This window comes from Alosa sapidissima, chromosome 21 (genome assembly GCF_018492685.1).
Source record: "Alosa sapidissima isolate fAloSap1 chromosome 21, fAloSap1.pri, whole genome shotgun sequence".
Taxonomy (NCBI): domain Eukaryota; kingdom Metazoa; phylum Chordata; class Actinopteri; order Clupeiformes; family Clupeidae; genus Alosa; species Alosa sapidissima.
In genome coordinates this window covers 5,517,418-5,525,599 of record NC_055977.1, presented here as the reverse complement: position 1 = coordinate 5,525,599, position 8,182 = coordinate 5,517,418, and positions in this window count along the sequence as shown.

Below are 8,182 nucleotides of genomic sequence, written 5' to 3'. Positions count from 1 at the left end.
TACATTACATTACATTACATTACATTTAGCAGACACTTCTTGACCAAAGTGACTTACATATGTCAGCTATATTACAAGGGATCACATTGTCACTGGAGCAACTTGGGGTTAAGTGCCTTGCTCAAGGGCACAATGGTGGAAGCTGGAAATTGAACCGACAACTTTCAGGCTACTGCACGCTAGCCCAACTCCTTAACCACTACACTACCACCGCCCCAAAACGTCTTTATGGGGCATAGGTTTCTAGAGAGGGCAATCCATTCTGTGACTAACTAGGGTTAGGGTTTGGGTCCCGTGAGCCTGTTGCTCATTTAGAGATAGTGGCTCAGTTGAGAATGTGTCTCGGTTCTGTGGAAAATGGTATGGACGAGGGGTTACTTTAGGGCCACTTCTCCCTAAACGCACACTACGCAAGTTGCGCAGGGCCCCGCAAGTTAATGAAGGCCCCCTCCCCCGACTCCGCGCCATTCAAGCTGACAGAATATAGTTATAGCGGCAGTGCATCATACAGTAGGAAGATGAAACCGAATTAGCATTCAGGGCATGACAAACGAAAGAAACTTCACAAGAATGAACAGTGGGAACAGCAGAAAAGCCCTCGGCCACGTCAGTCATTATGTGCATGTGAAACTTGTTCAAAAAAGGCCAATTGCCAGTTTCATGATGTTTCCTTTCATCTGTCTGTAGGATGTTGAGTTCAGTTCATCTGCAACACATCACACATCTGCCTGTACAGTAGGATGTTGAGTTCAGTTCATCTGCAACACATCTGCCAGTACAGTAGGATGTTGAGTTCAGTTCATCTGCAACACATCACACATCTGCCTGTACAGTAGTCACACATCTGCCTGTACAGTAGGATGTTGAGTTCAGTTCATCTGCAACACATCTGCCTGTACAGTAGGGTGTTGAGTTCAGTTCATCTGCAGCACATCACACATCTGCCTGTACAGTAGGATGTTGAGTTCAGTTCATCTGCAGCACATCTGCCAGTACAGTAGGATGTTGAGTTCAGTTTATCTGCAGCACATCTGCCAGTACAGTAGGATGTTGAGTTCAGTTCATCTGCAGCACATCTGCCTGTACAGTAGGATGTTGAGTTCAGTTCATCTGCAGCACATCTGCCTGTACAGTAGGATGTTGAGTTCAGTTCATCTGCAACACATCACACATCTGCCTGTACAGTAGGATGTTGAGTTCAGTTCATCTGCAACACATCTGCCTGTACAGTAGGATGTTGAGTTCAGTTCATCTGCAGCACATCTGCCTGTACAGTAGGATGTTGAGTTCAGTTCATCTGCAACACATCACACATCTGCCTGTACAGTAGGATGTTGAGTTCAGTTCATCTGCAACACATCACACATCTGCCTGTACAGTAGTCACACATCTGCCTGTACAGCAGGATGTTGAGTTCAGTTCATCTGCAGCACATCTGCCTGTACAGTAGGATGTTGAGTTCAGTTCATCTGCAACACATCTGCCTGTACAGTAGGATGTTGAGTTCAGTTCATCTGCAGCACATCACACATCTGCCTGTACAGTAGGATGTTGAGTTCAGTTCATCTGCAGCACATCTGCCTGTACAGTAGGATGTTGAGTTCAGTTCATCTGCAGCACATCTGCCTGTACAGTAGGATGTTGAGTTCAGTTCATCTGCAGCACATCACACATCTGCCTGTACAGTAGGATGTTGAGTTCAGTTCATCTGCAGCACATCTGCCTGTACAGTAGGATGTTGAGTTCAGTTCATCTGCAGCACATCTGCCTGTACAGTAGGATGTTGAGTTCAGTTCATCTGCAGCACATCACACATCTGCCAGTACAGTAGGATGTTGAGTTCAGTTCATCTGCAGCACATCTGCCTGTACAGTAGGATGTTGAGTTCAGTTCATCTGCAGCACATCTGCCTGTACAGTAGGATGTTGAGTTCAGTTCATCTGCAGCACATCTGCCTGTACAGTAGGATGTTGAGTTCAGTTCATCTGCAGCACATCTGCCTGTACAGTAGGATGTTGAGTTCAGTTCATCTGCAGCACATCACACATCTGCCTGTACAGTAGGATGTTGAGTTCAGTTCATCTGCAGCACATCTGCCTGTACAGTAGGATGTTGAGTTCAGTTCATCTGCAGCACATCTGCCTGTACAGTAGGATGTTGAGTTCAGTTCATCTGCAGCACATCTGCCTGTACAGTAGGATGTTGAGTTCAGTTCATCTGCAGCACATCACACATCTGCCTGTACAGTAGGATGTTGAGTTCAGTTCATCTGCAGCACATCTGCCTGTACAGTAGGATGTTGAGTTCAGTTCATCTGCAGCACATCTGCCTGTACAGTAGGATGTTGAGTTCAGTTCATCTGCAGCACATCTGCCTGTACAGTAGGATGTTGAGTTCAGTTCATCTGCAGCACATCACACATCTGCCTGTACAGTAGGATGTTGAGTTCAGTTCATCTGCAGCACATCACACATCTGCCTGTACAGTAGGATGTTGAGTTCAGTTCATCTGCAGCACATCACACATCTGCCTGTACAGTAGGATGTTGAGTTCAGTTCATCTGCAGCACATCTGCCTGTACAGTAGGATGTTGAGTTCAGCACATCTGCAGCACATCTGCATTGGTAATATGTCATACTGTGGCTTGTGGATTCTTTTTCACTACTTCACCTTCAATAGTCTTTGAGAGAGGCAAGCAGTTTGCCCACCATGGTGTGTGTGTGTGTGTGTGTGTGTGTGTGTGTGTCTGTGTGTGTGTATGTCTGTGTGTGTGTGTGTGTGTGTGTGTGACAGAGAGAGAGAGAGAGAGAGAGAGGCAGGCATTGGCCCACCATGGTCTCACTCGGTACACTCCCACCACTGAGAGGGGAAGGAAAGGAGAAATCAAAGTCTTGTGATGGAGCACAGTAGTGTGTGTGTGTGTGTGTGTGTGTGTGTGTGTGTGTGTGTGTGTGTGTGTGTGGAGTGAGAGAAACCCAATATCCATACTGCATCCCATCATACTGGTACTAAGGGCAGCTTTCATCTCTGTCTCGCCCTGTCCATGTGCATTTGTGTGTGTGTGTGTTTGTGTGTGTGTGTGCGTGCCCTATAATCTAATGACACATTCTAGGCAGCCACCTCTCCTCCTCACGTGTGTGTGTTTCTTCTCGTCCTGCTTTGATTTGCTCTCTGCTTCACTGGAGGTGGATGGAGCGTCCGCCCAGTGCACAACGCCATCCTGTTGCCATGGAATTAGAGCCCACCTTCAACAAGCACATGAATACGTCTCTCTCACACACACACATGCCCACAATCCCCACCCAGACACACACACATGCGCACGCACACATGCACACATGTCTCCAATCCCCACCCTGACACACACACACACACACACAAAAGCACACAGAGAGAACATGTTGTCCAACCTTTGTGTCTCTCACAATTAAAACACAACGTGTGTGTGTGTGTGTGTGCGTGCGTGCGTGTGTGCGTGCATACGTGTGTGCATGCATGTGTGTGTGTGTGTGTGTGTGTGGTGTGTGAAGTGTTGGAACAGTATTGTGTGAGTTTGTGGTGTGAAGTAAAGCCAGCAACCCTGAGGCAGCATTTCAGCATTTCTAAAAAGTAAAACAACAACTGTATGTGTGTGTGTGTGTGTGTGTGTGTAAGGTGCAAAGGGAGAGTGTGACCTAGCCACAGGAAACAGAGCATTCAGAAACCCAACTAGATGAAGGAAAAACTAGACGACAGCACTCAGCCCTGCAGCCACTGCCTGCTACAGCATTGCTAGAGAGAGAGGGAGAGAGAGAGATGGAGAGAGAGAAGGAGGTAGCGGGGGGGGGGGGGGTGCAGAGAGAGAGACTCGTCATCTAAAAAACCTGCAATGACAGCTTGGTAAGGTTACACTTAAAAACTGCAATGACAGCTTAGTAAGGTTAAACTTAAAAACTGTCATTACATTTGACATCTATATTACCTGAGCACCCTGTGGATTTGAGGGCTATGCATTAATTGCATTATAGCTATTTTGGTAGCCATTGGTATTCTGTGTATGTGATTTCTATGGATTTAGCTCTCAGGTAGAATGGACCCATAATGAGGTACAGCTAACACTTGGCTGGTGCAGTGCTTCTCCTGCAGGTTATAATTCTGTAACAACTAAACGTGTTACAATTGAATTAAAAAGTTCACCGAGACTAGTAAGCTCTGCACCAGTATGGTTGCTATTTATCCACCAGATAGAGTGAACAAAAGTAAAGAAGAAAAAAGGAGTTTCAGAAGAACAGGAAAAGGTTAAAGCACTGTGTAAATAATCAATTATGGGTTTTTTTCACTCAGTGAGTGTATAATTATTGTTTCCGATCTTTTATGTGTAATACTCAGTCTCTCATCTCACACGGCAATATCGGATGCAAAACTAAGAGGGGGAAATAAAAAATAGCTCTACCTGGCAAAGCTGTAGTTTGTCCAGCAATCTAACATCCTTATTGCGGTAGCAACGACCCACGACTGAAAAGACTCACCCACACTCTGCCTCCTGGTGGTATCCCATTAGTCCAATGGAGTATCCACTGACTCACAACAAAGAAAACAAACAAAATATATAACGAGCTTCCTTTTAGAATGGTGCTGCCATATTGTGACTATACCTTTGTCCTGATTTGTTGTTTTTAATGTTTACATTCTATTGTATTCTATTCTATTCTATTGTTGCTGTATTCTTTGTTATTGCATCATAGGAGGTTCAAAGGGCACATGTCCTTTACCCATTCAAAGGTAATCAAAACAAATCAATAGAAAGACTCAATTAGCTCATTTATGTACAGTTGTCAAATAATTGGTGAGTGACTAGGTGTTTTCCAACATTCAATAACGTTATTATTTTTTATTATACGGCTCTTCACAATACAAGTAGAATGCTCCATTGACTTGAATGGGATTTCCGAAAGTTCTAGCGGTCATTATTTCTTGGGAAAGGACCTCTGAAAACAAGAATGACCGCTGTCAATGGCAACGGAGTTTGCGCTTGGAATTTCATTCAAAAGTGAAAGCAGACGGTTGATCAGCTGTGTTCTAAAGAATGTTTGATTCAAGTTCAGCGTGTGTTGCGAACTATTTGTTTCTCAGCAAAAGCCATGACGAAACGGTAACAAATAAGTGTAAAGAGACATATCATGGAGTTTATTTTTTCGTTTTGGCAAGTAGCCGTATAATACGTAAGGGATAATGTATAGAACGCCGGTCATTATGGGAAAATAAGTCCCTTCAGGGCGAAACAAGACCCCTCCGCTGGCGCGTCGGGGTCCGGTTCGCCCTGTCGGGACTTATTTTCCCCATAATGACCGGCGTTCTATACATTATCCCTTACGCATTCATTTATGTTTGCCAGCTCATACATGTAGTATCGGGGATGGAAAGCTTCCCCAAGGTGACATCAATAAATGGCTCCCTATGTTTGATTACTTAAATCTTGGTTTACAACTGCTCCAAAAATGTATTTATTTTGGGTGAGAAAAAGTTCACATTTATGATACGACTTAAACAACATACGTATAATCTGTGCTTGCACTCCATTAACCTTATAATCAGACAGGATAATAGGAATTGGGTTGGACTCAAGGACATGGAGGCTGGGTTTACCTCTAGGTGTATCAGAGTGTATCAGAAATCTCCAACCCATGCAAAATGCATTTGCCAAGAAATATACACTGTGCTATTACATTTTACTCAGTAATGACAGGAAAGACTTCAAAGGTTACAGGTAGAAAATGGTTTAAAGTGAAGGATACTGTTAACAATTTTGGTGTCTTAAATGACAGTGATATACATTTGAATTTCCCCTGGGGATCAATAAAGTATCTATCTATCTATCTATCTATCTATCTATCTATCTATCTATCTACTGTATCTAAATTTGAACAGTCACATGAAAGCAATGACTAAATCAGCTGTTTACCTCCTCAAACACATTACAAAACTAAGAGGTCTTATGTCAAAACATGATTTACAAAAACACATTCATGCTTCATACGCCTTCCTAAAAAGACCATCTAACCGCTTGAAGGAGAAATCCGTTGATTTTTCACATAGATCTCAATTTGTTCATGGGGCAGCTACAGTGCTTCACTCTGGGGGCATGTTCCTGATCCCCCATGTTCATGCCTCCAGAGTGTAGCACTGTAGCTGCATCCCTGCTCTAGCTGCAGCAACTCAAGCTGGGTAAAACCGGTTGTTTTTGTTTGTACCGACAGTACTCTGTGACCTCTAGAAAACAGAGATCTATGTGAAAAATCGAAGGATTTCTACTTAAAAGTGATACAAAATTCCACAGCAAGATATCCCACAAGAAGAAAAATAAAGTACACCACATTAATCCAATACTAAAGGACCTTCTTATTAACCTAGAGAGTTAATGCAACAATAGTAGTTATTAAGTAGATATTAATAGTAATTTCTCCTAATCATGGTAACACATTGTAGACAAATTCAACATTTAGACACAATAACATGTTTTCCATTGCTATTGTGTAACCTGCAGGGTTACATCTGGGTAAATGTGGTTAGTATAAAATGTAATTTTCTTGGGCAAATTGTGTTTTACATTGTTACACAGTCTGAGTTTCCAATGCTTCATTACTCAGTGATAAACTGCACAACTGCAAAATGTACAAATAACGCCCTAATGGAGGTCCCAGCTATCTGATACTTTACATCAACATTCACCAAGTCTGCTTCAAAAAGATCATCACTGCCACTGTGTATGAATGATAAAATGACTCTAATGAGAGTGAAATCTGCTTCTATAGATTTCTCTCTCTCTCTCTCTCTCTCTCTCTCTCTCTATCTCTCTCTCGTACACACTATCTGATGATGGCTCTGTGTATGGTGGTGAGAAAAACGTCCTGTCCTGGCTTTGATATCCGGCGGCGGTGACACAGAGAGGGTGGGAATCAGCTGTCTGTCGCCCGCGTTTGAAGCCGCAGGGTCCAAAAGAGGCGAGATGCAGGAGCTAGCATTAGCGCTTTGATGCTGAAAGAGGGAGAGCTAAGCCTCCATTAGACCAGAGAGATGTGCGCTTTCACGGGCGGTTTTCATATTGGGGAATACATGATTCGACGCATTTTAGGCTTCACCTCCCATCTTTTTACACAAAACTACCAATTTTCCCTCATACAACAGGCAGTCTGCGGTTTTACCACATTTTGTACCTACCATGTTTTTATGCGCACGTTAAGAGGAAATTAAGTCAAGTCGACGCAAATTTGTTAGTACATCAAACCATGTCAGTGTTTCCTGAGAGCAACAGTAAAATAGAAAGTGCCTATTTCCTGTTACAACTAGATGTACCGCAGAGCGGTACAAAATATGACCGCCGCCTAGTCCAGCACATTTTTTCCACAAAAAGAAATCACGCTGAAAGGCCTATATGATTCTAACTGTCTCACTAAATTGCATGATCCACACTCAATTCTTACTGGTATCTGCTAGACAACAAGTACCAAAACATGATTAGTTCATAGATTTCACATGTAAAATTAATTTTATACAACCCATCCCCCATCTTGCCTGTTCATAATTCTGAGAAATTCTTGAATTGTGTGCATGTGTGTGTGTACATGTTTATGTTTATATGTGTGGGTGTGTGTGTGTGTGTGTGCTTGTGTGTGTGCCTGCGTATGTGCCTGTGTTTGTGCATGTGCATGTGCATGCATGCGTACATATGTCTACTGTGTGAGTATGTGTCATACGTATGATTACTGTGAATGTATGTGTATGCGTGTGTTTATGCACATGTGTGCATATCGAATGGGTTAACATGACCCCTGGAGGCAAACATACGGAAAAAATTGGTCATCCTAGGCCCTACGGTTCTCAAGATATTCACAGAAAACTGTGTCTGCCCTACCCTCCTTTCGGGGGTCCAGTCCAGCAGGGGGGGGGGCTACAGATCAAAACGAAAAATGATGGTTCCATGCTATCCATGTGGGGTTACATGCCCACCAAGTTTCGTGTACCCCGGTCTTTCAGTGTCCCGGGAATCCTTGTTGGTGTACAGTCACTAAATGTACACATAAATTATTTTATTGTAAGGCCCCCCATGAACGAAAGTTCACAAAACTTGGCATGCATTCGGAGGGTGTCATAATGATCCTTTCAATTTCGTGCAGTTTTGACCATGTCAGCCAGAGATATTGTG